Source organism: Stenella coeruleoalba (genome assembly GCF_951394435.1).
Source record: "Stenella coeruleoalba genome assembly, chromosome: 7".
Lineage (NCBI taxonomy): Eukaryota > Metazoa > Chordata > Mammalia > Artiodactyla > Delphinidae > Stenella > Stenella coeruleoalba.
In genome coordinates, this window is record NC_137153.1 from 92811508 (window position 1) to 92834291 (window position 22784).

General features: G+C 35.8%; 1 long non-coding RNA gene across 1 annotated transcript in view; it reads left to right on the plus strand.

Annotated features, from left to right (window-relative positions):
* LOC307188641 overlaps nt 1-22784 on the plus strand; it is a 140903-nt gene that overhangs the window by 57601 nt on the left and 60518 nt on the right. Inside the window, exon 3 of the long non-coding RNA XR_013829031.1 lies at nt 19334-19455. This is a non-coding gene — a long non-coding RNA (uncharacterized lncRNA). The remainder of the gene's footprint in view (nt 1-19333; nt 19456-22784) is intronic.

Below are 22784 nucleotides of genomic sequence, written 5' to 3' on the forward strand. Positions count from 1 at the left end.
TTTTTGACAAAGGTACACAGGGAATTCTGTGGAAAAGGATAGTCAAATGGTGATGTAATATTCGTATGCAGAAAAAAAGAACTTTGATCCATATACCACAACATATGCAAATATTAACTCCAAATAGATAATGTAAACCATAAAACTATAAAAGTTCTAGAAGAAAATCTTTGTGACCTTGGTTTAGAACAGAATTTCTTAGAATACCAAAAGCATGATTCACAAAAGAACAAATTGATAAATTGGACTTTATCAAAACAACAAGAACAAGGAAAATGACTCCTGCTCTTTGGAGGACACTATTATTAACATTGATTATCTATCAGTAGGTTTAAAAAGTCAGACAAAAAGAGTACTAAATGATTCTTAAAAATGCAAACTAATCTCTAGTGACAGAAATCAGATGAATGGTTTCTGGGGATTGGGGCGGGTATGGATAGGGGTAGAAGGGAAGGATTATAAAAGGGCATGAGGAAACTTGGGAGTGATGGATACATTCGTTCACTTGGTCATAGCAGTGGTTTTTTAGGAGTATATAGATGGCAAAGCTTATCAAATAGTACATTTTAAAGATATGTACTTTTTATATGTCAATTATATCTTAATAAAAAGATTGTAAATATAGATACATACCTAGAGGTAGTCTAATTGTAATTACTATAATTAGACAGAGACATTTAAAAAAATCTATGATTAATTTATTCAAGAAAATAGATGACATAATGGAGATTTTCACTGGAGAAATGGAATATAAATAAAGTACCAAGTAGAAATCTAAAAACTGATAAATATATTTTCTAAAATTAATAACTCAAGGGTTAGTTTTAACAGATGATTAGACAAATCAGAGGAGAGGATTAATCAGTGGGAACATAAGTTATGCGTTGGTTATTTATTTCATAATAAACAACCAAAAAACACATTAAACATTCATTTTGTTCATTGGTCTGAAGCTCATATAAGGCAACTCCGTTTTAGATTACAGTTTCTGGGTTGCTCTGCTTCAAGCTGCAGGTTTGTGATTGGCTAGATTCCCTGAACTCCATGTGCCCACGTGGAGGAGGAAGGAGCTTTAGGCAAAGGAATTTTAAAATACAGCTAAAATGGAAAGTTTCCTTGAACAACACAGTTACCAAGTTACCAAAACTGACACAAGAAGAAATTTTAAAATCTGAATAATACTAGATCTATTATAGAACTTAAATATATAGTTGAAAACAGTCTCACACAAAGATCTAGGTCCAATTGGCTTTTGGGTGAAGTCTATCAACTGTTTAAAGAAGAAATAAAACCAATCTTACATCAATTCTTTAGAACAATAGGAAAAAAAATGGGATATTTCCCAACCCACTGTGAGGCCAACATAAACTTGGTAAGAACATTACAGACCAATTTATCTCTTGGACAATGATGCAAAATTTCTAAAAAAGTGTTAGCAAGTTGAATAATATATAAAAAGGAAAATACATCACAACTAACTTGGGCTTACCTTAAGAAAATAATGTTGGTTTATCAATTGAAAAATCAATCAATGTTAAGTCACTGCACTAAGAGTACAAATGAGAAAAATCATATGCTCACTTTAATAAATGCAGACATAGCATTAGAAAAAATCTAGTAACCATTCATGATAATAAAAGAACCTTTCCTTAATCTAGTAAAGAGTATCTACAAAACATCTACAGCACTCTTCCTACTTAATAGTGAAATATTACAAGATTTCCCCTGAGATTGGGAATGAGACAAGGAAGTGTGCTCTGACCAATTCTATTCAACATTGTACTAGAAAACCTAGCCAGCACAATAGGGCAAGAAATAAAAGGCATAGTAGTTTGGAAATAAAAAATAAAACCGTCATTATTCAAAGGTAACATGATTTTGCATGTAGAAAATCTAAAAGAACTGAAGACCACTTATTAGTTCTAATAAGTGAACATAGCAGAAATCAGTTGAGTTTTACATTCAATGTAATAAACCTTCACAGTTCATAAAGTTTAGAATGCTAAATGTATGTATGGTTACTGTACAAAAATGTTGGAGTCAGATGCTAATGATCTCTGAGGTTAAGGTTTTCTTGCATAGATTTTTTTAAACATCTTTATTGGAGTATAATTGCTTTACAATGGTGTGTTAGTTTCTGCTTGATAACAAAGTGAATCAACTATACATATATATATATGTATCCCCATAACCCCTCCCTCTTGCATCTCCCTGCCACCCTCCTTATCCCACTCCTCTAGGTGGTCACAAAGCACTGAGCTGATCTCCCTGTGCTATGTGGCTGCTTCCCACTAGCTATCTATTTTACATTTGGTAGTGTATATATGTCCATGCCACTCTCTCACTTCATCCCAGCTTACCCTTCCCACTCCCCGTGTCCTCAAGTCCATTCTCTATGTCTGCATTTTTATTCCTGTCCTGCCCCTAGGTTCTTCAGAACCGTTTTATTATTACTATGATTCCATATATATGTGTTAGCATTACAGTATTTGTTTTTCTCTTTCTGACTTATGTCACACTGTATGACAGACTCTGGGTCCATCCACCTCACTACAAATAACTCAATTTCGTTTCTTTTTATGGCTGAGTAATATTCCATTGCATATATGTGCCACATCTTCTTTATCCATTCATCTGTCGATGGACATTTAGGTTGTTTCCATGTCCTGACTATTGTAAACAGAGCTGCAATGAACATTGCGGTACATGACTCTTTGAATTATGGTTTTCTCAGGGTATGTGTCCAGTAGTGGGGTTGCTGGGTCGTATGGGAATTCTATTTTTAGTTTTTTACAGAACATCCATCCTATTCTCCATAGAGGCTGTATCAATTGACATTCCCACCAACAGTGTAAGAGGGTTCCCTTTTCTCCACACCCTCTCCAGCATTTATTGTTTGTAGATTTTTTGATGATGGCCATTCTGACCGGTGTGAGATGATACCTCATTGTAGTTTTGATTTGCATTTCTCTAATGATTAGTGATGTTGAGCATCCTTTCATGTGTTTGTTGGCAGTCGGTATATCTTCTTTGGAGAAATGTCTATTTAGGTTTTCTGCCCATTTTTGGATTGGGTCGTTTGATTTTCTGATATTGAGCTGCATGAGCTGCTTGTAAATTTTGGAGATTAATCATCTGTCAGTTGCTTCATCTGGAAATATTTTCTCCCATTCTGAGGGTTGTCTTTTCACCTTGTTTATGGTTTCCTTTGCTGTGCAAAAGCTTTTAAGTTTCATGGGGTCCCATTTGTTTATTTTTGTTTTAATTTCCATTTCTCTAGGAGGTGGGTCAAAAAGGATCTTGCTGTCATTTATGTCATAGAGTGTTCTTCCTATGTTTTCCTCTAAGAGTTTTATAGTGTCTGGCCTTACATTTAGGTCTTTAATTCATTTTGAGTTTATTTTTGTGCATGGTGTTAGGGAGTGTTCTAATTTCATTCTTTTACATGTAGCTGTCCAGTTTTCCAAGCACCACTTATTAAAGAGACTGTCTTTTCTCCTTGTATATTCTTGCCTCCTTTATCAAAAATAAGGTAACCATATGTGCGTGGATTTCTCTCTGGGCTTTCTATCCTGTTCCATTGATCTATATTTCTGTTTTTGTGCTGTACCATACTGTCTTGATTACTGTAGCTTTGTAGTATAGTCTCAAGTCAGGGAGCTTGATTCCTCCAGCTCCATTTTTCCTTCTCAAGATTGTCTTTTGTGTTTCCATACAAATTGTGAACTTTTTGTTCTAGTTCTGTGAAAAATGCCATTGGTAGTCGTATAGGGATTGCATTGAATTTGTAGATTGCTTTGGGTAGTAGTCATTTTCACAATGTTGGTTCTTCCAATTCAAGAACATGGTATATCTCTCGATCTGTTTGTATCATCTTTAATTTCTTTCATCAGTGTCTTATAATTTTCTGCATACAGGTCTTTTGTCTCCTTAGGTAGGTTTATTCCTAGGTATTTTATTCTTTTTGTTGCAATGGTAAATGGGAGGGTGTCCTAAATTTTTCCCTCAGATTTTTCATCATTAGTGTATAGGAATGCCAGAGATTTCTGTGCATTAATTTTGTATCCTGCTACTTTACCAAATTCATTGATTAGCTCTAGTAGTTTTCTGGTATCATCTTTAGGATTCTCTGTGTATAGTATCATGTCATCTGCAAACAGTGACAGTTTTACTTCTTTTTTTCCGATTTTGATTCTTTTTTTAATTTTTTCTTCTCTGATTGCTGTGGCCAGAACTTCCAAAACTATGTTGAATAATAGTGGTGAGAGTGGGCAACCTTGTCTTGTTCCTGATGTTAGAGGAAGTGGTTTCAGTTTTTCACCATTGAGAACGATGTTGACTGTGGGTTGGTCATATATGGTCTATTATGTTGAGGAAAGTTCCCTCTATGCCTACTTTCTGGAGGGTTTTTATCATAAATCATTGTTGAATTTTGTCATAAGCTTTTTCTGCATCTCTTGAGATGATCATATGGTTTTTCTCCTTCAGTTTGTTAATATGGTGTATCACATTGTTTGATTTGCATATATTGAAGAATCCTTGCATTCCTGGGATAAACCCCAGTTGATCATGGTGTATGATCCTTTTGTTGTTGGATTCTGTTTGCTAGTATTTTGTTGAGGATTTTTGCATCTATGTTCATCAGTGATATTGACCTGTAGTTTTCTTTCTTTGTGACATCTTTGTCTGGTTTTGGTATCAGAGTGATGGTGGCCTCGTAGAATGAGTTTGGGAGTGTTCCTCCCTCTGCTGTATTTTGGAAGAGTTTGAGAAGGATAAGTGTTCAGCCCATTCTATTTGCTCACAAACTTGCGGTTTAACATTGTGGAAGCTCTTCAGTACAAAGAATAATACATTGCCCTTGAGGAGCTCAGACTGAGGGAGGAGGCATCCAGGTAACAAGACCCATTATAATTCAGCATGAAAAATACCATAGCGGATGAGGAACAAATCATTAAGGGCGATTGTGTTTTCTTGTTACACAAATATGGCCAATACAGATGAGGTAATTTCACGTTGAGATTCTAAGCTAAAAGACTGTATTTAAACACAGACTTAGGGGCAGACAGAAAGGTATTTTTGTCACCGGCCCAGCAGTAACTGGAATTGGCAAAGCCAGTTTCAATCTCTCTTGCCTCAGTTTCCTTTTTTTTGAAGAAAATCAAGGTAATTAATGTCTACTTAGCAGAGCTCTTATGAAGATGACATGTGAAACATGTCTGGCAGAGTAGCAGTGCCCCTCAAGATTTTGGCTTTTGTCTATTTACTGATTCAATAGATATTTGAGTGCCCACTAGGTTTTGGAAGTAGATAGGGGAATAAGGCACACAGTGTCCTTCTCACAGGGCTTACATTGCATACAGAATCAGATAGTATACAAATAAGCAAATAAATTATGCAAATGTTTATAAGCTGTGTTATGAGCCATGTAGTAAATAAAGAAGGTTATGTGAGAGAAAGTAAAAGGGTGGGCAGGATGGGGCAGGTACCTTTGGATAGGTTAGCCAGGGGAAGTTTCTTTTGTTCTTCTTTTTCATCTTCTCTATATGGGGGATCACAATTAACATTTGAGGGCTTTTTGTTCCTGGGCTGTTTTGTTATGAATAACAGGCTGAAAGACCAAGTGTTTTAATATGCAAAAAGTAAAGTTAATTGAGTGAACAGGGTGTTCTTTAGAAGTCTACTACTGAGAAAAATTTAAAAAAGAAATGGTTTCCTAGACTGATTCTGAGTAAAGACACACTAAGTCTACTGTAGCATTTCCCAATCTTTTTTATTATTTACTCTATAAACCTCATGTTTTATAAAGCATTATTTACCCCCCAATTCAATTTTTAAGTGATAATGAGCCTATCTTTCTATTTGTTATTAATAAAAACCATCAATGCCAGTCAGTTTCTGGTTAAATTGTATCCCTAATTAAGGAAATGTCAATTGAAGGCAAGATTTTAATTTTTCTCTGTGTTATTGAGGGTAAGTACGTAATTTCATAAAGCTGTGTTATGTGAAAAATAGCTCAAAGACATTTTTAGAAGTCAGGAGTCCTTGAGATAAGTTCCACTAATTCTGGCAAATTAGAGTTCTAGAGTTAGGCATCTAGAAGTAAATACTCTTATTTTTGGTTTTTAATCTTTCCTCGAGATGATTTATGTATATGATTTTGGATAATTCTTTTAAAATACTCTGCACATCAATTATTCATGTAGGCATTCAACCTTGGATATAAAGGGACCAGTTTGGCATTAGCCCTAAGGCGGGCCCTACACCACTCCTTTTCAACTACTGATTTAAATTTGTCTTCTTTTTCCACCAGGTTGTAAATCCTTGAGGGCACAGATCATTTTTATTTTTCTTATCACTATGTCCCAAACACACATAGTAGGTAGTTCAAAATTGTTATGGTTCAGAAAAGTATGTTACTTATCGGCCTCTGGCCTGGGTCTTTTGTGAGAAACCTGAATCTCCACTTGAGGCTTCTGCCTGGGACACATCCTTTTTAAATTTTATTTTCTGTTGAATCCTTTCAAGCACCTTAATGCAAAACAGGTCGTATTGCATGCACTCTGACTCCATTTATCTTGATGTTTTTCAACACTTTCAGTTTAGAAGTCTAGCTTTACTTGACCTTCAGTGAAACATTTACTATGTGAGCATTTTAATATTTTATATTTTAGCTTTTTCATTTGTGTTACATTTTATTGGTGGTTTACGGGGAAACGAAAAGGTCAAAACAATGGAACAGCCTGGTTGATGGCAGGTGGCCTAAATAAGAGGATTCTTTCCCATATCAGCTCCTTAGAAAATCCTTTTAACTTTTCAATGTAGCCATTCCTTTCAAGTCTAAAGGACCCACCTGATCAAATGCACTGCACTGTGGGAAAGTCAGACAAATATCTCTGCCTCTGGATTTCTTAACTGATCTCCACTTAATCAAATTGTTAGATTAACCCACCTATCCATTCCATCTGCAAAATATACTGATGGATGCCCCAGATATAAATACAGTAGGCTGTGTGCTCACTCCTGTTGCGTCCAGCATTGAAGTTGCTTACTGATCAAGATAAAGTTGTGTATGTTCATAAACCTATTTATTCCAGTCATTTTCTTATTGTAATTCTATAATATAATTAAATATTTTATTAACTAATGATATACAGATACACAAGGAAAATTAGAGATTCTATTAAAATCAAATTATTGTGGTAATAGTATCATGAGTATATGCACATGTTCAAACTCATCCAAATGTATGCATTAAATATGTGCAATTTTTTGTATATTAGGTCAACCTTCAGAAAGCTTAAAAATACTTAAAATATCTAAAAAATGAAATTAAAAGTTGTGGAAATAATAAAGTCAGCTCTCTAAAAAATTAGGTGTGGACAATGCAGCTGTAAAATATTGGAAAAATCATATAAATCTAGAAAGTTTTTTCTTGAACTGCTTCAAAAGTATCTTTAAGTTCTTCATTCACTTTAAAAAATGTTGAAATTTTAGATGATACATTATTGGTGCAACTTAGTAAAAAATGGGAATGTAACTTCATCATTGGACCAAACAGATAATACAACAAAATAAAACTTTGGTCCTGAAATTGTAAAAACATAGGAAGAAGTCTTCTTAACATTAATCTTGGCAATAATTTTTTGGATATGACACCAAAGAACAAACAACAAAAACAAAAATTATTACGTGGGACTACATCAAACTTTGCATAGCAAAGACTTTGCAAAGCAAAAGAAACAATCAAACAAAATGAAAAGGTAACCCACAGAATGGAAGAAAACATTTGGAAATCATATATCTGATAAGGTATTAATATCTAAAATATATAAAGAACTTACACAACTCAGTAGTAAAAAGCCAACCTGATTAAAAAATGGTCAGAGAAACTGAATAGACATTTTCCCAAAGAGGATATGAAAATGGCCAATAGGCACATGAAAAGGAGCTTGACATCACTAACCATGAGGGAAATGCAAATCAAAACCACAATGGGATATTACCTCACACCTGTTAGAATGACTAGCATCAAAAAGACAAGAGATAACAAGTGCTGGTGAGGATGAGAAGAAATGGGAAACTTGTGCACTGTTGGTGGGAATATAAATTGGAACTGCCACTATGAAGAGAGTATGGAGGTTCCTCAAAAAATTAAAATAGAACTAACATGTGATCCAACAATCCCATTTCTGGATATATATCCAAAAGAATTGAAATCAGGATCGAGAAGAGATACCTGCACTTCTATGTTCACTGCCTCATTATTCACAGTAGCCAAGACATGGAAGCCACCTAAGTGTTCATCAACAGATGATGGATAAACAAAATGTGTTATATACATAGAATGAAATATGATTCACTCTTAAAAAAGAAGAAAACCCTGCCATATGCAACAGCATGTCTGAACGTAGAGGACATTATGAAAAGTGAGATAACCAGACACAGGACAGATACTACATGACATCACTTATATGAGGAATCTAAAATAGTCAAACTCATAGAAGCAGAGAGTAGAATGGTGGTTGGGATGGAGGGGGAAACAGGCAAGTATTAGTCAAATGGTACAAAGTTTCAGTTATACAAGAGTAAGTCCTAGAGATCTAATGTACAGTGTAGCGCCTATAGTTAACAGTACTGTATTGTATAGTTAAACATTTGCTAATAGGGTAGGTCTCATGTGTTTTTAAAACAGACCAAAACAAACCAGCCAAACAAAGAAAAAATGACTAAGAAGCAAGAGGGACGTTTTGGAGGTGATGTTTATTACCTTGATTGTGGTAATGGTTTCAGAGGCGTATGCAGATCTCCAAACTTATCAAGTTGTATACGTTAAATATGTCCAGTTTTTTTATATATCAATTATACCTGAATAAAGATGTTTAAAAATTGAATTAGGTGCATTCTATGTATTTATTTTACTAGGTTGAGAAATAGACTACTTTGTTCTTAAGGCTATCTTTAGCTTTCAATAATGATATTATTCTAAGACCTTTATGGCAAATCTTTAAGTATACAAGTATTTTCTTTAGATTATTTCAATAAATAAATATAATCCATTTGTTTTTATAAATGGGCTCAGTTTTGGAATGAGAAAATCTTATTCTAATCTTTGTTCTGCTACAGATTTATTGTGTGATATTAGAGAAGTCATGATTCTCTAAACTTCATTCTTTCATTGAATACACTTTTTAGTGATTGCCATGCATATCAGATCTTGTCCTAGGCACATCAGAAACTTTTTTTTTCATGTGTAAAATGTGGAGACATAATTAGAATGTATTCAAGCTCCCTTTCAGCTTTATAATTATGAATCTGGGATAAAATTCACACTTTCTCTTCATAAGGATTAAAGAGGCAGCTTGGATTTTCCCTGGAGAGCTGAATTGCAATCAGATATTTGAGAAAAGATGTGAAAGAAAGTAATAACTCCCTTAGAATTGCTAAAGGTCCTCTGATGATTATAATGGAAAATGAGTCAAATGGTATTTGGAGCTTAAGGGAGAAGTTTAGTGGGGAAGGTGTACCCCAGGGCTCACTCTCACCTAGAACAATAACAAACTGCTAAGAATTGTCACAGCAACAAGAACAGTGGCAGCTGCAGCACTGAACATTCTGAATACACAGTACCTGGAGAAGTGGAGCCAGAATGAGTGAAGCAACACACACACACACACACACACACACACGCGCACGCGCGCGCACACACACACACACACACACAGAGGAATTCTGTAGAGTGGGCAAGCAAGCCCAGTGTGACCCTTCTCTATGGATGATGCCCAAGGCCTCCTGAAGGGCCCCTCCCCAAGTGTGGAGGGCCTATCTGTCAGCAGTATTAACTTCTCCAGGTACACTTTGTCCAGGACTTAAGTGAATATTCCTCTAGAGTGGACTGCTATTTAGGAACATGTCGTGTGGTCACAGAACCTTCTGCTCCTCATCTGACGGTGAGCCCAGAGCTATTCTCATACTTAGAGTCTGTGACATCCCAGAAGGCATTTTTATGAGCACCCTGATGGGTAGTAATCAGTTTGATCAAGGCTAATCCTTTGCTGTTCTTTATCCCTGAGCAACAATCCTGGTGCTGGCTGCTGGCTCACACTTTACAAAGATGGGGAGAGGTCTTTCAAGAATGCAAAGATCCAGTGCCTGATCTCAGTAGATGTTGCCCATGTGCAGCTTATTAATTATGCAAATTCCTGGGTGAATACCCACCTCATACGCAAACTAGCAATAGTAGGATTATAGTCAGGGGGACATTACATATGAGATATTTCCAAAGATCTGAATTATCATTTAACCTGAGACCTGAAAGATGCAAAAGTGGTAGTTAGGATGAAGGAAGATTATCCCAGACAGAGGGAATGGCACATTCAAAGGTCCTGGGCCAGGTACAAACTTGGATGGACAAAGAACAGAAAGATGGCCAGTGTGGGTACAGTTAGTGGCCGTGGAAAAGACAGGTGCAAGATAAGATCATGGGAGCCTGGATGACTCTCTTAGCAATGGGGATGGAATGAAATATTTATAAGGTAGCAGGAAAAGTGGTGGATTGATTATAAGGACGAGGAAAGGAGAGAAATAAAGGCTAGTACGTAGGTAGATGGTAGCGCCACCTAATGAAATGAGAAAAAGTGGAAAGAGAGACAGGTTAAGAGGCTGGGAACCAAGAATTCTGTTTCAGATTATACTTATAGAAATAATCAAATCAGTAGAACAGAATAAAGTCTTGAAATAGTTACAATTATGAATAGGAATTTAAGAAATAATAAGTATAATATTTCAATACTGTAGGAATAGGATGCCTTAGATAATAGAAAATATTGGTATGATTATCCATCAGGAAAAATATTCAGCTAGAATATTTTGCCTCAGCACATAAAATTAATTCCAGATGAATTCTCAATTTAAAAAATATAGCTGGGACAACTAGATTTATCTGTATAGAAAAAGGTACCTCAACTCTTACCTCATGCCATATACAACAGTTAACTCAAGATGGGTCAGAGATCTAGCCATAAAACCTTAAACTATGGGCAAACGGGGGGCGAAGTGAGAGAGTGGCGTGGACATATATACACTACCAAATATAAAATAGATAGTTAGTGGGAAGCTCTGCATAGCACAGGGGGATCAGCTTGGTGCTTTGTGACCACATAGAGGGATGGGATAGGGAGGATGGAAGGGAGACACAAGAGGCAGGAGATATGGGGATATATGTATATGTATAGCTGATTCCCTTTGTTATACAGCAGAAACTAACACACCATTGTAAAGCAATTATACTCCGATGAAGATGTTAAAAAAAAAAGGCCTTAAACTATTAAATATTTAGAAGAAAACATAATAACATTTGTGACATTGGACTAGACAAAGATTTCCTAAACATGATGAAAAAAGAAAAAATTGAAAATTGGATAAAACGTCTTCATCAAAATAAAAACCTGTGTTCTATGAAAGACAGTTAAGAAAATGAAAAGACTAGCCATAGATTGTATGAAAATACTTGCAAAACATATTTCTGACAGGGGACTTGCATCCAGAATATATGAAGAACACAATAAGGAAAACAACCCAGTTTTTTTAAAAAGGGGAAAAGATTTGAACAGACACTTGACAGATGCTCAACATCATTATTATCATGTAAATTCAAATGAAAACCACAATGAGAGACCACTGGACACCATTTGAACGGCTAAAATGAAAAAGCTTGACAATACCAAGTGCTGGACAGAATGTGGAACTGGAAACTATACATTTCGGTTGAGAATGCAAAATGGCCCAGCCACTTTGAAAGACAATATGGCAGTATTTTATAAAGTTAAGCATACACTTACCATATAACCCAGCAATCTTTAGTCTAGATATTTATTCAAGAGAAATGAAATGGGTATGTCCATATAAAGTCTTTTACACAGAGACTTTATATTTTAGTAAATAATAATATTTTAATATGTAATAATACTATAATAATGTTATAACATTATGCATAATAACTGTTAAAATTAAACACAAAATAGAGACCAGACTTGAGAATTCCCTGAGCCGGTAAAACCATTAAGCCACGTAAGCAAAACTAAATCCAGCTCATTTCATGAGCATAAGCAAAGCTTAACTTAAGGTTATTTCTTGTAAATGCCTCTGACAATCAAAAGAAACAGGTCATCTTCCTGAAAATGGTATGAGATAATCACTTTCAATCAATCCCTTGCCATCTGGAAACCCCCATTGTAATAACCAGTTGTCATAAAGGCTAACAGTTTCCTCATTTTTCACTTTATAAGCCATCCTGTAACTTCATGCCCCTGAGCTTCATATCAGTCTTCAAATTTGGAAGCCCTTAGCTTGTGAACTGTTTTTATATACACAATAAACTCTTACTAAATAATATTTATTGATATAATGGTTTTAATTTTGCTATTTCTGGATTTTTGACCTAACCAAAAACTAGAATAATTTCAAATATCAATTAACTGGTAGTTAGATAATGAAGTTATGAATTATCCACACTATGGAACATTGCTCAGCAACGAAAATGAGGTAAATATTAATATATATGAAAATGTGGATGCAACTCAAACCTACGAGAGAAGACAAACATGAAAGACTATGTACTTTATGAGTCCATTAATCCAAAATTCTAGAAGAGGTAAAGCTGTAGTGACAGGAAGTGACTGTGTTCAAGGGTCAGGAGAGGGCATCAACTGTGAAGTGGTATGAGAAAACATTTCAGGATGATGGATCTCTCCAACAGCTTGATTTTGGTGGAGGTTACATAACTATATACAATTACCAAAATTCATCAACCTGTGTGCTTAAAATGAGTGAATTGTGTTGTATGTAAATTATACCTCATTAAAGCAAAAAAGTAAATAAAAATAAAACTGAAAACTTTAGACGAAAATCTACAAGATTCTAGTCTCAGGGTGAGGGATAGCATCCTAAACAGAAGAGTAAAAGACAGACATATTTGCCTACATAAAAATTTTTTTCAAGTATATTACAGAATGAGACTGACAGAAAATGGTAAACTGCAAAAGAATGTTTGCAACATATGTTACTGACAAAAAGTAAATATCCCTAATGAGTAGTAAGATCTTACAAAGTGTTTTATGTGAAAAAGATGGCACAGTAGAAAAGTAGCCTAGAGAGAGAAGATGACACCCAAATGGCTAAGACGTGTGAAAAAATGCGTCATCTTACTATTAGTGAGGAAAATGAAAATTAGAGTATGAGGCATTTTCATCCACTAGACTGAAAAAAATTGAAATGAGCAATTACAAGGATGCTGGTGAGACTGTAGGGGAATGGGCCGCATCACAATGCTGCTGATGGCAGTGAGAATCTCTAAAACATCTGGGGAAATTTATCTAGAAATATATGTTAAAATTATTATGCACATATTATTTAATCCAGCAATCCCACCTGTGGGGCTCTACCTTGTAAAAATAAAGGCACTGGTACATGAGGATATAGGTATGACAATATGTATTGAAGAATTGCTGGAAGTTGGCATAAAGAAAAACTGGAAACTACCTGAGTGGGGGAAATGGTTGAATAAATTCTGACGCATCTATGCTATGGATTACCATAGATAGGTACCATATAGATATTGAAAATAAGTTAGAGATTTATTAACTATAAGTGATATCCATGATGTATTTTAAATAAGAAAATTACATAAGGTAATATGATTTTATTCTTGTTAAAATTATCACAGCCAGAAAGCCTGCACTATACTATGTCTGAGCTCCCCTGGTTACGTGAGAGAATATCAGTACATTGCTAATGTTGGTAACCTCAGGAGGGGGAGTTAGGAAGAGAGCATTAATTTTTTTCTTTATATGTCATTGCACGTGTTTATCTTTGCAGTTATATCACCAGATGCAGTGAGGAAGTATGACTTTTGTGAAACCATAATTTAAAAAGCAATAGATAAAATTCTGAGAAAGATATACAGCATATTCTTCATTTGGTAGGTACTAGATATTGTGAGATGGTTAGCAATCTCGGTAGAAGTTTTGGAGAAAAACAGAACACTACCACAGTAAATGTGCATATCAGTTGCTAGGTGCATCACAATTTCAGAAACATTAAAGGTTGAAGAAAAAATTCTTTTTAATGTGACAGAAAAACATTTTTCAGAGAAAAATATTAGTTATATCCCTTTGCCCTACTTCCTTTCCCCTTTCTGAGGAAGGTGCCTCTGTTAAAGACCATATATTTCTTAAATGCTTGCACGGGTAAATATGCCTACGTGCACACGCGCGCACACACACACTCACATACACAAATAATCTTCGTCCTCGGTTTATTGGTCTTTTGCATACTTGAAAACAACTTTACATGATGGGTGTGATGATGTGAATTTGGAAGATCAGACACACATACATTTCTCTGGCTAAAAAAGGGAAAGTAATGAAAGAGAGTACAGTCAGAGAGGTTGAAGGAGGGCTGGGTAGGAGCGGGGGTTGGAGACAAAAGATTTGGAAGTCAGTAGGGAAGAAAACAGACTTGGGAAGAGATGGCCAGTGCAGATTACTTACACTGAAGTAAAAATGCTGTGTTTTGCCACAGATACATAAACGCTCATGTCTTCTATGTAATCTCTAGTAAAACCTGTTAGCTCTCTAATATCTTGGGAAATGATTTGCTTTTTAGAAATGAGTCTTGCTTCAAGAGGGATGTAGGGTGAAATCAGAGACTGGCCATGGGAGGCTGTGTGCAACTTGATTATGACAACTCAGGAGATACAGGCCTTACTGCTACTATATTATTTTTTCTTGTTTGGGAAATGGAAACTTTCAGAGAAATCACACGTCCTTATTCTACAGTTATGCAGATTTAATGCACAAATAATTATCACGTGAAGAATTATATGCAGAACTTAAATTCTGGATTAAGGGAGGAGGAGGGAAAAAGGAATTATAAACACTTAAATACGGTAATCAATCTTGACTTCCAAATTGAATTGCAAAGGCTAAAACTGTAATTGAATAAGGAGTATCTATTCCCACTGATACCTCTCATTTTATGAGGCAACATCACAGTTACTAAAAAAAACAAATCTAAAGGTAGTGAGGTCACATTTCCTGAGACTCTGGTAATAAACATTCATCAAAATAATGGTAGCTTGACTATTCTGGTTTATATTTTCAATGACTTAAATTGATCATTAAATTATGACTTTCAGTTTTATTTTTCAAATCACTTTTTTCAGTTTTCTCTAATCATGAAAAGGAAATGAGAAAATGTAAAGTATACCACAGTGCAAAAAAAGAAGAAAGTATTTCTGGTCTATTTTATTCTAATCTTTTTTTTCTATGCATGTGAAAGCATAAAATTTGTTTTCATTTAAAGTCATAATTAAAATATGATTTTATTAAATAAAAACATACTTATTCTACAAATATTTATGAAGTACTTACTATGGTACCAGAAGAAAGTTCAAGATCAGAAATAAATGTTCTGGATGAGGAGAAACAAAGACTAAGGTACTCAGTGTATATTGCTCCAACCAAGGGAAAAATTATTTATGCCTGTTCAATCTCCATGCACCATTTAATAAAAATTCTTGTATTTTGGACACCTAATTGTTTCCATGTGCACTTGATATTTTCTTAGAGTGTAAGAAAATATCAAAAAAAATTTTTTTTCTCTCCAAATCTTTCCTTTAATGTCAGGTAGTACTTCAACCCAAACACACACAAGATACATACCATAGAGAAAGGGACCTGATGGCATCTGGGTCATGCATGGTGTGGTAGGTACAAACCTTGGCCCAATGCAAAGGAGAAGTCAAGGTCCTTGGAAGAAGGATGGAACTCGTTTTCCCCTTCCCATTTCTCTTTCCTACTGGGCTTCAGCTAAAGTCTATGGAAGAGAAAGAGCTGTGAAGAGCTTAATATTTAGAGATGCTGTAACTTTCAGCTGACTTTGTACATTTGACTTTGTGTTACTGTCTTTTAAATTGGGTCTGCTGTTACTCAGTAAAGCAGACAATCAGACCAAATGGCAAGTGTTCTATCATGTTTTTTAAGCTGGCAACATTTTACCATATTTTTATTGTGAAAATATATTTATAGATAGCCTAATGATTATGAAGCAAGCACGTGTTATCACCCCTCAGGGCAAGAAACAGTGTTCTACCAGACACTGGAGGAATTCAGAACTCCTCCCCTTTTGTTTCTTATCCTATCCAAACCCCTCCTCTATGGGTAATCTCTATGTTAACTTTTATTTTATTTATTTATTAAAAAAATTTTTTTTAAGAAGACACGAATGTCTTCTTTTTTTTATATATAAATTTATTTTATTTTTGGCTGCGTTGGGTTTTCGCTGTGGCGAGAGGGGGCTACTCTTCATTCCAGTGTATGGACTTCTCATTGCAGTGGCTTCTCCTGTCGCAGAGCATGGGCTCTAGGCACGTGGGCTTCAGTAGTTGTGGCACGCGGGCTCAGTAGTTGTGGCACATGGGCTTAGTTGCTCCGCGGCATGTGGGATTTTCCCGACCAGGGCTCGAACCCGTGTCCTCTGCATTGGCAGGTGGATTCGTAACCACTGTGCCACCAGGGAAGCCCCTCTATGTTAACTTTTAAGTTGCTCTTTTCTTTCCACCTTTGCATATGTACATACCACCTGTATATCTCTTCTTAAACAGGATAGCTGCTTTAGAACTTTATATCAGTGGAACAATATAGTAGTTATTATTTTGTTTCCTGTATATTTAGCTTAATAAGATATCTTCCTAGATTCATACATGTTCTAATGTGTGGCTATATATCATACAAGTATACGTATCATATGTATATGTATTATATATATATTTTTTGATACATGTAATTCCATTGTATTTATATACTCCAATTTATTTAACCCTCCTACTGTGAATGGACACTTAAGTTGTTTCCAGCTTTTGTCCAAAACAGAGTATGTAGCTGTGAATATTCTAATGAGCATGTATTCTGGCACATCCATATAAGCATTTCTCTCATGCCTTGGAGTAGAATTTCTGGGTTGAAATGTATGAACATTGCAATTTTATCAGAAAATGTTTTCCAAAGTTGTTATAGTTATTTATACCCCTACCAGTAGTGGATCAAATTTCTGATTGTTTCCATCTTACCAACATTTAGTTTTATCAGATGTTCTAATTTTCAGTCAGTCTCTATAGTCATATCTAAGTCATTTTAATTTGAATTTTCCTATTTACCAATTGAACCTAATAACCTTTCATAGATTTGTCATTTGAGTTTCCTTCTTGTTCAGTGATTTCAAGTCTTTCAGTCATTTTTCTAATGTATTGTCTGTTCTTTTCTTACTGATTTTTAAAAAAATTAATTAATTTATTTTTGCCGCATTGGGTCTTCATTGCTGCGTGTGGGCTTTCTCTAGCTGCAGTGAGCAGGGGCTACTCTTCGTTGCAGTGTGCGGGCTTCTCACTGCGGTGGCTTCTGTTGTGGCAGAGCACGGGCTCTAGGCCCGCGGGCTTCCGTAGTTGTAGCACGTGGGCTCAGTAGTTGTGGCTCTTGGGCTCTAGAGCGCAGGCTCAGTAGTTGCGGTGCACAGGCTTAGTTGCTCTGCGGCATGTGGGATCTTCCCGGACCAGGGCTCGAACCCATGTCCCCTGCGCTGGCAGGCCTATTCTTAACCACTGCGCCACCAGGGAAGTCATCTTATTGAATTTTGTAATTATTTTTTTTATTTTAAGATGACTGTAGATTCACATGCAGTTGTAAGAAATAGTATGAAGAAATTCTATTTGCTCATTAAGCATTTTCTCTAATGATAACATCTTGCTTAACTATTGAGTAATATTGCAATCAGTAAATTGACATTGATAAAATTCACTGATGTTATTCAGATTTCTCACTTTATATGTACTCGTATCTGTGTGTGTGTGCTTGTGTGTGTATATTTAGTTCTCTGCAGTTTTGTCACATGTAAAGTTTGTGTTTCTACCACCACAGTCAAGATACTGAACAGTTCTGTCATCACAAGGATTCCTACTGTTGTCCTTTTATATCCACACCCAACTTCCCACTCCCCCACTCCCCTCTCCTCCACACACACTTTCTCTGAAAACCACTACAGCTGACCCTTGAACAACATGGGTTTGAACTATGCGGGTCCACTTATACACCAGTTTTTTAATTTAATGGTAAATACCACAGTACTGCATGATCTACTGTTGGTTGAATCCGTGGATGGGGAACCACAGGTATGGAGGAGCCTCAGATATGGAGAAACTGTGGGTACTAGGAGCCTGGAACACGGAGAGTCTACTATAAATTATATGGTGGATTTTTGATTATGTCAGCATCCCTAAACCCTGCATTGTTTAAGGGTCAACTCTAATTTGTACTCCATATCTATAATTTTGTCATCTCAAGGATGTTATATAAATGGAATAATATAGGATGTAACCTTCTGGGATTGACTTTTTTTCACTCAGCCTAATTCCCTGGAGATTCATCCAAGTTGTTGTCTGATCATTTCTTTTAATACAAATGTACTCATGAGTCTGTGGCATTCCCTTCTGAATTTTCTCCTTTGTGGTTCAACATTATATTTTTCCAATACCACCACTTGGAACCATTGCTAGTTTACATATACCCTCTTTGCCCTCGGGGTACAGTGAATACATATTTACCCTCTTGCCTAAGTCACAACACTTTGAGGTACTGTCACACATATGTGTGTATCACTTTCTGTTAGTGACCTGGAAGACTGAGAATCTAATTTGGGTTTAGTGAATGCCCTTTAAGGCAAGGTCATTCAGGTATACTTTTGGAATGAAAATTTGGAAAAAGCATCTAAAAAAATCCCTCAAAATAGGTTAAGGTTACCTGATTAATGTAATTGTTATTATAAAATATGTTTTTCTATTTCTTCCTCCTCAAAGATTTCAATTCATTAAACTGTAGTTTTCAATTAACTGCCTTTCTTTGAACATAGATTCCATGATTTTTATTTGCATTTTCTTTTTCAGTTGCTATCTTGTTTCTTTTGAATACCTGAGAAAAACAGTACTAAAGATAAACATTTATTTAATAAAATAAAATTCTATAGTTCCTGAGGTATTCATAAATAACAGAAATATTGTTTTGCATTCACTTTATTTCTTAGCTCATTAAGACGTCTCTAATTTGTTTCCCAATTTCTAGAGTTAGCACAGAGCCTGACATTACATTAAAATGTGTTGGAAGAGTGAATTAAATTTCTAGGATTTTTATTGTTGTTGTTGTTGTTTATTGCTTAACCAGAAGTTAGAGTTGCAAAAATAAAGTGTGCATTGATTGACACAAATGCTGCTTCTTGCTGTTGGCAGGTTAACAGGCATCCCCAGACCATCATAACCAAGATTATTAATTGAAATGGAACGTAAGGGAGATGACAAAATCTTCTGAAGGAAACACAGGCACCGGCTTTCAAAACTTCAAGAAAACAAAGGTACCAACCTCCTTATTAGCCTCCTCTTTTAAAAGTCTAATTTCCCTTTTATCGTATCTACACACACATAAACACAACATTAGTCAAAGGGTATACAAAGGTACTTTAGAGAGCTAGGTAGGGACTTGGGGACAGAATTCCTTCAGTGCGTTCTAATGAGCTAACAGCTGTGACACATAGATCATCGACTGTAGGAGCTTGAAGGCACCATAAGGATTAGCTTCTCAACCCCCTTAATTATAAAGATGAGAAAAAATGAGATTGAGGAAATGTTGTTGACTTATCCAAGGTTACCCTGCTTGGTAGTGGCAGAACCAAGTTCAGATCTCAGGTGGATTAAGCTATGTCAGTGTTGATCTGTTTGATACAAATCAGGGAATGTTAACCTGGAAAATGCTTTGCCTACTCAGTCAGCAAATTTGAATTGGTCACCTACTCTGCATCAGGCAATGTGCTGGGCATTGTGTTTGCAGAGGTGGATAAGATGAGGTCTCACTTACCGTGAAGCTTGCTGTTTCTGGGGAGTTAGACATGTAACAGGATGCATTACTGTAGACCGTGTTAAGTGCTACAACAGGGACACGGATAAAATGCTGAGAAATCACTGAGGGGGACTTACCAAACAGTTTATTGCAGTGCATTTTTCATGTCCCTACAAGTCACTGAACACTTCTTTCAAGGCAGCTGTGGTGAGAGGGGATATGTCACATCACCTACTCTGCACTTGACAGAAATGACCTGACTGTCCAAGGTGTTTCTAGTTCCATTATAGTGAATAAACCTGTGGTTAATGATTGCTTTTGAATTGATTGTTTAAGAAGCACTGAAAGAATGATTCCTAAAAATAGGCTCCAATATGTATACAGAGATGCAGAACTATTTGGATGTTTGACAAAGGAAAAAATTATAGGGAAAATATATTTCACTTTAACAGGATGGCAAGTGGAGGATTCCCACATGCATCTGGGAGTAGTTTTTCAGTTTGCCTCTCCAAGATGCAATGTCCAACATCTTCAATTTGCCCATGATTTTTTTTCCTAGAGCATAGATCACGTGAAAGAACTATGCCCTGACCTATGAGCCTCCTTTCCTCTGGTCTCCTCTACCTCCTCACTAACAAATGCGGGCAGATCGAACTAGATATACTTCTCTTCAGTTTTCTTTATCTGCACTAAGGTCACATTGCAAAACATTCACTCCTGCACTTCCATTTTCCCTCATTTTTATTCTCCAATTGTGGACATTTTTGGAGCCCCATGTCAGATTTCTTCAGCCCACCTCTGATTTCAGCTACAGTTATGGTGAACAGTTCTAAGCACCTTGATAGCATTTCATCTCAAACATCCTCTGTGCCTTTCTCTAAGGCCCTGGGGAGTCTTTCCCAGCTCGTATGCAGGCATCATGGAAGTGTAGGGAAGTTAATGCCTCCAGGAAAACCCTCAAACAATTCAGAAGTTTAATGCCTCAGCTTCTTATCTTTTGGTGGCAAAATTCCAAGAAGCATTCTGTACAGTACCTCATATAGTTCCTAGAACAATTGAATCCTCCCAGTTGCCCATAGCAATAAACAGTTCAATAATGATCCTGCTATTGTTCCTTGTTTATCCCCTGCTTTTCACTCTGCTCCCTTACTGCAGGTGATCCCTATGACCTCCTCCCAAATAAACTACCTATCCCCAAATCCTTGTCTCAGGCTTTGCTGTGGACCCAAGCTAGGACATTTCAAAACTCTGAACTCTTTTTCTAACCACCATCTGTAGCCTCAGTCAGCACATGATCATTATTGCTTTGACAACAGGATAACCTTTGTTCTGGGACTAAGTCATTGGCATGTACTCTATATAAAACCATTTAAAATAGTTTCATGTCCAGAATTTGTTAACCAGTACATTAAAAATAGTGGCACTAAGTCTGTTCAGTGATGTAGTAAATGGAAAAAGCTAGCAGGGCAAGTAGACCAAGAAACTATAAACACTGAGCAGAAACACTGCTTTCTGCACTAAATTTTGCTTCTCTAGAGGACTTACTGCAGAGAGTGAGAATGTGACATGTTTGCAGTAGGTCTACTTGTATTACTGTTCAAAGAGTTTATTGCTCCCAACTGTTTGCTTAGGAACTGTCAGTTTTAGGTGAAAGGTTTACTTTATTATTATTTTCTTCTTCTTTCTCCCTAGTTAGAAAAATAACAAATGTTCATTAGAAAATGTAAAATACTCATAAAACCGTAAAGAAGAAAATAATAATCATGCCTAATTCCATATCCCATAGTTAACCACTATTAATATTTTACTAAATGCCCTTTCAGTTTTGAGAATGTATGTAGAAGAAAATAGTAGAGTTAGGGAGAGGGAGAGAGATGGAACAGGCTATGTTTCTAGCTTTGTGTCATATTTTTCTCACTTAACAGCATTTTATAATGTCATTAAGAAAATATTTTTACTAACATCTTTTTAAAAGGTTACAAATTATTTTACTACTAAATTTTCCAATTTTCCATTATTACAATAACACTGGGACAAATATATTTTATTTTATATGTAAATATACAAAACTGATTATTCTTTTGTATAGAGCCCTGGAAATGGCGGGGGGGAGGGTAAAAGAGCATGTGCATATATAGTGATCTTGATGATTATTGCCAAATTTCTTTATATGTTTTATGGTTTATACTTCCTTGCATGGCTGGCTTCATGAGCATGTGACCTATGCAGTTTTTAAGGGATCCATGCTTAGAAGGACCCAATATGTGGCTTAATGCTCCTTGCTGAAATTCTTAATGATTTTTAAAGAAGAGACCCTCATTTTCATTTTGTACAAATTATGTAGCTGGTCCTGCTTCCATGAGAAAACAAGGAGAAGAAAGTTAACATCATGTTAAGTGTATTTTGTAATGGGAGAGATGGAAAGATATGTAAAAGCAAAGATTCAAATGGAAATCTTTTCACCCAATTTCTTTTTCTTTATTCTCTGTTTCTTATTAGTGTATTGTCTGTTTAGAGCCAGTCAGGTTTTGTTTTTGTTGTTTGTGTGGTTTGTTTTTGTCTCAAACCCTTGGGGAAGATTAAATTGTTTTAGCCTGGCCTACTCAAGAGATGCAGATAGTATGAGTCTGATGAGATAAGATAAAGCCATTTCTTCCCTTGGTTGTTTTTGTACTTACATGGGACTATACCACTGTTTCAAACAGTTGAGTAGGAAATTGTTCCTGTGCTAACAGTTAATTTTAGTTTTGTGAGATGGAAAATAATACCCACATCCATAAGTATAACTTTGTCTTAAAAGACAATACTGAGGCTGGCATTTTAGAACAATAGCAACATGAAAGGGAT